The sequence below is a fragment of the Petaurus breviceps genome, unplaced genomic scaffold (genome assembly GCF_028583685.1).
Source record: "Petaurus breviceps papuanus isolate PSGF00001 unplaced genomic scaffold, PetGlider_PUasm1.0 490, whole genome shotgun sequence".
Classification (NCBI taxonomy): domain Eukaryota; kingdom Metazoa; phylum Chordata; class Mammalia; order Diprotodontia; family Petauridae; genus Petaurus; species Petaurus breviceps.
Window position 1 is genome coordinate 12559593 of NW_027186352.1, and position 10236 is coordinate 12569828.

Below are 10236 nucleotides of genomic sequence, written 5' to 3' on the forward strand. Positions count from 1 at the left end.
AACACAAAAACTAGCTGTGTGACCTTAGGCTAGTCACTTAACCCCAATTGCCCTGCTTTCTCCCCTTCAAAAAGAAGTTATTGGGAAATGTTTACTAAAATAAATAAAAATACAATGGAATATAGATAATGTTAAGTTGTTGTTTTCTAAGTCAATATTAAGCTACAGGAATGCATTTCTCTTTGAATTTGAGATCACTAGTCTAGAGGTTCATTTGAAGTAAAGCCAAGATAGAACAGGAAAGCAGACACCAAGACAGAATGTCATCAGGATTGGATGATTTTTCAAGGCAAATCTTTGAAAGGATTATCATTGAGGGAAACCAAATAAAGATGAAATTTCATCCTTTGATATCGTTTGACTGAAAGGTCAAAGGCACATGAAACCCACTTTGAAGTTTTCCCTACCTGAAAGCCCAGTATTGGGTGGAATTTGTTGACAAAAAGGCATGTTTCAGGGAATAGGTACTCCCCCTGCTGTTTCCCATCCACACATCAAAACCTGAATCTTTTAGAATGAAGCCCGGACTGTTGCTGAGAAGGTTGGACACCCAAGTTATAGATGCTGTCAACAAACCATACTGCAAAAGCACCACAGACCTCTGAGCTGAAAGGGAAACATGGTGAACACTCAATAAAATTTCTGCCATGTTGACATTGAAAATTTCTCCTGGGAACTATGCCCAAAAGGCCATAAAACTATGCATACTCTTTGATCAAGCAATACCACTACAAGGTCTGTATCCCAAAGAGGTAAAAAATAAAAAGAAAAAGAACCTATGTGTACAAAACATTGATAGCTTTTCTTTTAGTAATGGCAAAGAGTTGGAAATTCAAGGGATGTCCAACAATAGGGGAATAACTAAACAAGTTTTATATATGATTGTGATGGAATACTATTGTGCTTTAAGAAATGATGAGCAGGATGCTTTCAGAACTACATGCAAAGACTTATATGAACTGATGCAAAGTGAAATGATCAGAATCAGGAGAACACTGTATACAGTAATAGCAGTACTTTATAGTGATCTACTATGAATAATTCAGCTATTCTCAGCAATACAATGATTCAAGCCAATTCTGTAGGACATATGAAGAAAGGTGCTGTCCGTCTCCAGAGAAAGAAAACTGTGGAACCTGAATGCAGATCAAAGATATTTTTTCTTTGCTTTCTTTGTCTGAGTTTTCTTTCACAGAATGACTTACATGGAAATGTGTTTTGCATGACTACACACGTATAAACTATGTTAAATTGCTTGTCTTCTCAATGAAGAGGGAAAGGGAGAGAGGAAGGGAAAGAATTCAGAACTCAAAATTTGAAAAAAATAATGTTAAAATTGTTTTTACATGTAATTGGGAAAAATAAGATATTAAATAAGATAAAAGAAAAGAAAGTCTCTCCTTGGACTTGAATTGCCTAGGAAGTATATGGATCACAGGACCTAAATTGGGTTTATAGCCGTCCATAAAAACAGACTGGCATTTGGTTTAAAAGAATGTTTCCTCAGCAATTTCTAGACTCAACTTCAGAAGGACAGGGTGGTTCCCTTTAGTTAGATTCTTCTCACTATATAATTCAATTTTCCCATATGAATGAAGCATGTTGGGTTCTACTCAGCTACCCAGAAGCAGGCATACAGAAAGTAATAACTGTTAGGTAGATACTGCCACATTCTCAAGGAAGTGAAGTGATGAAAGAGATTTTCATCTAAAATCCTAGTCATATCAAGATGAAAAACAAAATAAAACAGAACTTCATATAGATGTGGAAGGAGCTTTTGAGACCAGCTAATGCAAATAATAGAAAAACAGCAGTTTATATACTTTGTCTCATTTGATTTTTATGATCCTGGAATGTAGGTGCTTTTATCCCCACTTCACAGAGGAGTAAACTGAGACTGGAAGAGGTCAAATGATTTTCCCAGGATCAAATAGTTATTAAGTTTCTGAGGGAGGACTCACACTCATATCTGTCCTGACTCCTGGTATTTATTGCCCCTAGGAACTTGTAAACACCAGGGCTGGGATTCAAACCCATATACTTGTACTTCAAACCTGGATCTCCTTGACTTGACAAATACCTGGTATATTATTGTACATTCTTCCATAGAGAATTCTTATAAGGGTGAGAATATGTGAATCTTCAGCCTCAACTTCATGTTGGTAATGCCAACCAGGTAATGCCAGTAACGAATGATCTGACTCTGGCTGGGAAAGGGAAGTACGTTTAGTTCAGGGCATTGGCACATCCATTTTTATGGTTACAATTCCGATATCCCATTTCCTAAATAAGCATGGGACTTCTCTACTGTATTATTTCTGAAACTCCTAAGCCTTTTAAACACTTAGAATTTTAGATACACCAATGAGTTGATTGCTTTTTTTTTTCCTAATGAGAATAAAACTTATAACATTCAATTCAAGTTCAGGATTCTCAGGTCTGTCAATATCTTGGAAAATATATTCTGTTCCCAGTGTCTGGATCATAAACACTGCTGTGACAAGTCTCCAAATTTTGTTTCCACCTGCAACATGTGAATTTGTGGCAGCATATGAGCTCTGATAAAGGCAATAGTCTTAGAATCATGGAGTGAAAAGGGCAAATCAATAATAGAAAACCAGAATAAGTTCTTTGGACTGTAGACTTAAATAAAGACAGTACCTTAGAAGTCATTTCTTTCTACCTTGTCAGTGGAAAGAGGTGAAACTGAGGCCTAAAGAGACAGACTTCCCCAAGATCACAAAGGCAGAAAATGACTGAAAGCAGGATTCAAACCCAGGTGTAACCTTGATGTGATTTAAGATCTTCCCCACCCATTAATAGGCTTCACCTGGAATCCATTAAGGGAAGCTTGTTTAGGGGAGGCTTGCTTGAAGGAAGGCTTTCACACCTTGTGCTAATTTCGAATTACACAGTGAGTCAGGAGGATTGTGATGCCTTCTGACTCTTAGAAGTGAATATTCACTCTGAGTTGGTATTTTGCTTTGGGGGCTCATTTATGAGAAGGATCTTGTGATTTCCTGGTCAAGATTCTGAGTGGTAGAGGTAGTTAGGTGCCACACTGGCCCTGGAATCAGGAGACCCTGAGTTCAAATCCAGCCTCAGACACTTAACACTTACTAGCCATGTGACCTTGGGAAAGTCATTTAATCCCAATTGCCCTGCCTTCCCCCCTCCAAAAAGCAAAAAAGCCCTCAAAAATAAAATAAAACAAGATTCTGAGTGGCAATAGGTTCAGAGCTCCCTGACAGCTTAGATGTAGACTCCTTGAATCTAAGGATGTATGTAAAGTATATAGTTGATTCAGATGGTCAGAGCACCATCTGTTGGTCTTTATTTCTCTGCTTGTATTTTTTTTTTGCTTTTTGGAGGGCAATTGGGGTTAAGTGACTTGCCCAAGGTCACATGGCTATTTTTTGTGATAAGTATCTGAGGTTGGATCTGAACTCAGGTCCTCCTGACTCCAGGGCCGGTGCTCTATTCACTGTGCCACTTAGCCTCCCCTCTCTGCTTGTATTTTCTCTGAAGTTCAGGGTGCTGACTTTTCCCCTGAACTAGTGATTATAATTTAAAAAGATTGTTGACTGCTTAAACAGCTGTCTTTCCTAGTAAAACAGATCAAAAAACCTGTGCTAGAAGCCATCCTAGGGAAGCCAGTGTGGTTGCTGCTGCCCCATGTCATTTGACCCCAGTTGCAGTAATTCTGTTTCCTCAAGTTTGCTTTTAGCCACCAAGGCAAACAACAAATCCAGGTTTTTTCCAATATCCCTCAGTTTGATTTTGGGGGAAAGGCAAAGGGTTCTACTTCACACACATTAAAAGTAAAATGTTTGGGGGTGATACAAATGAAGACATCCAGGAGATAACTAGTGATTTGCAAGAGAGCTAGAGACTGGATATATAGATTTGTGAAGAGTGAAATGATGAGGACACCACAAGATGGAAAGTGGTGAGAAAAGAGAGGAGAGCCCAAGACAGAGCCCCAGTATACATCCTTGCTGAGGGAGGATGATGTGGATGATGAGACAGGAAAGAAGACTGAGGAGTTGTTATACCTGTAGGAGAATCAGGAGAGAGTAGTTCTGACTAAAGTGAGGTGAGCAGTCCCAGATGCACAGGAAAGGTCAAGAAAGATAAGAATTAAGAAAGGGCCAATAGATTTTGTAATTAAGAGCTCCTTGGCAGCCTTAGAGAGTAGTGGAGGTCAAATGTCATATCACAAGGCCTTGAATGGAATAAAAGTGAAAACTTCTCAGGTAATATTCCAGAAATCTGCATAGAATAAAGTACCAAAGACTTAGTAACCTGGGCTGGGACCCTTTCCTTACTTCCCTGGTCATAAGTTGAAGTTCTTGCTAAGTTTAGCTAAGCATAGGAGGGGAAAGCACAGACTGCAAATCTAACCACAGGCCCAAATGTTCCAGACTTGTTTCCACTGACCTCCATCTGACCTGTATAACTATAAAATTGGAACTCCTATTGCAGAACTCCGGGCAGGTCACCATGTCCTAAAATTTCCATGATTCATAAAATATTGTCTTTCATATCTAAGTTGATACTGATGACACATGTGTTTGTTTTCATGTCCTCTAGATATGTACCTTCTGCTTTTTGATATTACTGATATTTCATCTGCAAACACCAGCAGATTCTTTTGTGGTTAGATTGCGTACCTCAGTTCCTGATTAACAGGAACAGGACAGGACAAAGTGGGGTGAGAAGGGGTGGTCTTTTGGGTATATAACCAAGCTTTGCATTTTGTATTTTACCTCTCCTACCAGACTGCTTCTGGTTGTGATGACATCCCCTTCTTGCAAGATTGTATAATAAATCTTTCCTGTCTTTATTTAGAGATGTCTCTGCTTATTTCATTGGACAAAAGGGGGCATTTATTCCCACAGAGCTTTGGGGGTTCATCCAGGATCTCTACCACCCTCCAACAGCTGGGATCTCTCACTGCAAGTCAGGAACAGGTGCCTGTCAGGGATTTCCCAGTAGTCCTTGACTTGGGGAGAGAAACTCCTGCCGTGGAGGGTGACAGACCCAGGATAGCAGAGAGACAGGAATGAGGATAAGGCTCCAATTGTGCAACTGAAAGAACTCTGGCCCGTGTGGGGGAACAGTCAGGAAACAGAAGCATGTTTCTCCTGGAGGTCTCTATGGGTGACAAAAAGAAGCTAATGGATGGAGAATATTTCACCCTCCAGATCTGGGGTTGCCATCATTATGAGCTGCTCCTGGAATTAAATGAAGCCTTAGAGTTGAAAGAGGCTCACAATGGGAAAGAACCTGAGGGGACCTGTCCCCACCAGAGCCAGTCGAAGTCTAAGAAAGGATATTCTACCCCCTTTCAGGGAAAAAGGCAAAAGGTGAAATTAAGGGAAATGTAAAGTGAGGTATAAAAAGATACCCTCTCTCAATTTTGCAGAGTCTAATATAAAATATAAAATTGATGTTAATAGAATAGGGGAAGATAGATAAAAAGATTTGAAAAGAAAAGAGGGGGGGTCCTACAGACCCTTCTGTCTCTAGATAGTTGCTTGGGACACCCTAAGTGTGAGGAAGCATTTTAAGAAGAGGGATATTAGTTAATAAGTCAAATAAAGATACAAATGTAATGATGGACAATTATCCCATAAATTAAGGTTGGGATTTTAAAGTGATAATACTAAGTTGTATTTGTTTGGATTGGGCATTACAAAGAATAATTGGGTATTAATACAATTGATTGAATTAATTGTTGGGATTATATCAGAGGCATTTTTTGTTGAGAGAAAAGAAAGTTTAGTGTGAGCTTATAAGAAGATAGGGAAATTTAGGAAGTAGATATAAATCTGTTAGAACAATCAGTTATAATCCTGATGGAGGATTTGAATAAGAAGTAAAGATGTTCCTTAACCAATGTGAGATTGGAAGCATTATTAAGGTGATTATTGGAGATTGTTACTTATGATTTGATGGGATTATTAATTGGCTATTTCTTTGAGTCTAACTCCAGGTATAAATATTAAGAAAAGCTACCTGAGCCATTGATCCATGGTGCCAGACCCTGTAAGATACAGGTATGAAGTGCAAAGGAAGGTTGGGGGAATGATTGTTCTGCATGAGCTGAGGTAGGATTCTCCTGACTCAATTTACCCACAAGCACCTGGCAGATCTCAAGCTTGGCTCAATGCAGATTGCAGCTGGGTATACATCTTCCCTGGAACTGACATTCTAAAGTTAGGGAAATATAGTTCCCTTATTATAGTTTTGTCCTTATTCTTGGTGAAAAGTTTCAATAATCAAAAGTTTTGAAAGTATGACAACAAATCTATTAAATACTTGATTCTGGAACATCAAAAGTTACTATAAGATTAAACTATTAGGCTGAGGATTTAGTAGAAGTATCCCTGTATAAGTAAGGGCCCTCTAGTTTGTGGGAATATTAGTTTATTTAGCTTCAGCTTTGTTGTTTTTTTTTTTTTTAAAGCAATCGAGGTTAAGTAACTTGCTCAAGGTTACACGGCCAGTTATTATTCTGGGTGTGGTGCTGAGTATCTGAGCCTAGATTTGATCCAGGTCATCCTGACACTGGAGCCGGTGCTCTTACTCGCTGAGCCACCTGGCCGCCCCTAAGCAATTGGGGTTAAGTAACTTGCTCAAGGTTACATGGCCAGGTGTTTCTGGGTGGGTGCTAAGTGTCTGAGCCCGGGATTCGATCTCCAGGTCTTCTCAACACTGGAGCCGGTGCTCTTACTCGCTGTGCTACCTGGCCGCCCCAGCTTTGTTTTAATTATAGCTAATGTTAATAGTAGGATAATTTGTGAGTTATTGAGCAAATGTTCTAATGGCTAGCCCAATATAAATTCTTTAATGAGAATCTTATTCCTAGTGTAAGAATTAATAATGAATTAGTGTAGCATATAAAAAGAACAGGCGTGATTATGATAATTGATTAAGATTATAATTTTAATTTTGTAATAATGAGTAAGAATCAAGAGTGGTAACTTAACTTGATTCCAAGGAAGGCACAAGAGAAAGGATCTGGGGAAGCAGCTGGGAGAACAACTTGAAAACTCACCCCTTCCAGGTCTTGTTGACCCTTGACACCACTGCCCAGACCCAGGAGTGGGGGTGGACCCACCACACAGGAAAGGGCCTGTGAAGCCCTTGCTGAATGGACAGTTGAACCAGTCAACCCTGGAAGAGTTGAAGGCATGCTTCCAGTGCCACCCCTCTACAGTGTGGCCAAATGGACTCTGAGCCCTTGTCCCTTTGTGTTAGAATTTTGATTAGTTATGAGTGTGCTTGTTCCTTTGTTGTTTTCAATAGTTTTTGCACTTGGCTTTTTTTATTTGTGTTTACTCTGAACCCCTATATAATCATTTTATTTGTAATAATAGTGTAATATCATGGGGATTTCCTTAATTTTGCTTTTGATTTATGTTAATGCCTCTTATCATACCAGTATTATCATCCATGATAGAAAGGAGTAAGTTCAAGCAATTAATGGAAACCATAGCCCAAAGCTCCAATCTAACTAACTGTTGGATTTGTGGTGGGCCTCAAAGACTATCTCATTGGCCACGGGTCCCTGTCTCTTTGAAACCAGAATGGTTCCGAATGGCTCCTTAGTATTAAAGCAATAGCCCATAATCATAGGGGCCTTTGGAAAGATGATGAGGAACACTCTTGGCAGCTGACTGAGGAGAGAGAGGGAGTGTTCTATATTAATCAATATCAAGGGAAGGTAGAATTGGGAAAGTGTCATTGTAAATGGACCTTGACTGGGACCAAGAAAACAGAGACTTATAATTGTACCCAAATCTGGAAAAAGTGGCTTGAGGAGGGAACTAGAGATGTTAATATTCTTCTGTCAGTCCCTAGTATACTGAAGCTTCGAGAAAAAGCAGGATTACGTCAAGGGAAAACAGGCATCCTTAAGGTCCCCAGCATTAAATGGGGGTGGGTTAAAAAGACCAACAAAGAAAGGGAATTTCTGTCAAATTATTGGAGTGTTGACAATTTAGGGAAGGGATTCTGCACAGCAGGTTGTGAATGGAATGCGGAGGTAACCCGTGGGAGTGCCAATATCCACACAAGTGGAGAGGCGGCCCCTTAAGGCCGTATGATGGGTATTATTATCCCACACCACGGGGGAACTATTCTAGGGCCTTCCGCTCCTATTTCCAGAAACTACCAGCCCTAAAGGGGCATTATTGGATTTGTGGCCTTTTATGGCCTATATTTCTCCCTGCTGATAGGAGAGGGATCTGTTACATTGGGTTAGTCCGACCCAAGTTTTTTTTTTCCTTCCAGATGCCAGGGAAAGTCACCTGGGTGTGAGACTCTATGATTATCTAAGCAGACCAAAAAGATCCCTAGACACATCTATTACCAGCACCGGAGATGCAAATGGGTGGGGTGACATGTGACCCCCTGAGAGAAGTATTCAAACTTATGGACCAGCAACTTGGGCTCAAGATGGGAGCTGCAGGTATAGAACTCTGATCTGTATCCTCAATAGGCTAATCAGGCTTCAAGCAGTAATAGAGATTATCACAAATCAAACTGCAAAAGCCTTAAATTTGTTGGCAGACCAAGATACCCAAACCCAAGAGGTGGTCCTTTGACAGAGGTTGGTTTTAGATTATTTGCTCACCAAGGAAGGTGGGATGTGTGGGAAATTGAATTTATCAACCTGTTGTGTAAAAATTGATGATAATGGTGAAGTAGTAAAAGGAATAACACAGAATATAAGGAAGATTGCTCATGTACTTGTCCAGACTTGGTCCAGTCCCTTTAATGCATCCGAGTGGTCTTGGTTTAGTGGCAGTTGGTGGAAACAAGCTCTATGGTTTTTATTGATAGCCCTTAGTGGAATAATACTCTTCCCAGTCTGCTTACCTTGTGTGATACAGATAACAACTAAAATAATTTGGGATTCTCTCCCTAAAATGATAAGGCTAGGAGGCAGTGCAGGCAGATTATTGATCCTCAGAAACCAAGACTGGGAACCTGTGAGCCAGGAAGTTAGAGAAGTTTATCATGTGAGTCTGGAGTGGGACGAAGAGGTTGAAGAATGGTGAGAAGTTTTCAAAGTGTGAAAGAAAAGAGGAGGGGTTGAGCGGAATAAAAGTGAAAACTTCTCAGGTAACATTCCAGAAATCTGAATAGAATTCTAATAAAACACCAAAGACTTAGTAACCTGGGCTGGGACCTTTGCCTTGCTTCCCTGTTCATAAGTTGAAGCTTTTGCTAAGCTTAGCTAAGTGTAGGAGGGGAAAGTACAGACTCTGCAAATCTAACCACAGGCCCAAATATTCCAGAGTTGTTTCTGCTGACCACCATCTGACTTGTATAACTATAAAATTGGAACTCCTATTGCAGAACTCTGGGCAGGTCACCATGTCCTAAAATTTCCATGATTCATAAAATATTGTCTTCTTTCATATCTAAGTTGATATTGATGACACATGTGTTTGTTTTCATGTCCTCTAGATATGTACCTTCTGCTTTTTGATATTACTGATATTTCATCTGCAAACACCAGCAGATTCTTTTGTGGTTAGATTGTGCACCTCAGTTCCTGATAAACAGGAACAGGACAGGACAAAGTGGGGGGAAAAGGGGGTGGTCTTTTGGGTGTATAACCAAGCCTTGCATTTTGTATTTTGCCTCTCCTACTAGACTGCCTCTAGTAGTGAGACTGCCCTTCTTACAGGAAGAAATAATTAAATAAATCCTTCCTCTCTCTACTTGCAGATATCTCTGCTTATTTTATTTTGGGCAAGGGTCATCTTGTCCCACACAGCCTTGAATGTAAATGGAATTTTCTGACAGTTCAGCTATAAGAAGGAGTGATATAGGACCATGACTTGAGGGGTTGGCAAGATTAAGTGAAGGTTTATTAGAATGGTAGTGGAGATCTGGGAATGCTGGCAGACACCAGGATGAGGAGACATTGGAGAAAAATGGATGAAGAGGAAAGAGAATGAGTGGATGATCACACAGGAGACTCTCCAGGGATGAAAGAGAGGATGAGAACAAGGGCACAGGTAGAAAGATTAACTTTGGTGAGAAAAGCCAAGCAAAATTCTGAGTATGACATTGAGAGGAAATGAGGCATAGCATTTGGAAGTAAAAATGATTCATCTCCTTAATGAAAGGAGGTCCTTCACCAAGAGTGTGTTTGGAAAAGGGGTGGTCAGTATAGGAAGCTTAAGGAGAGAAGGGAAGGTTTGAAATTGTAGC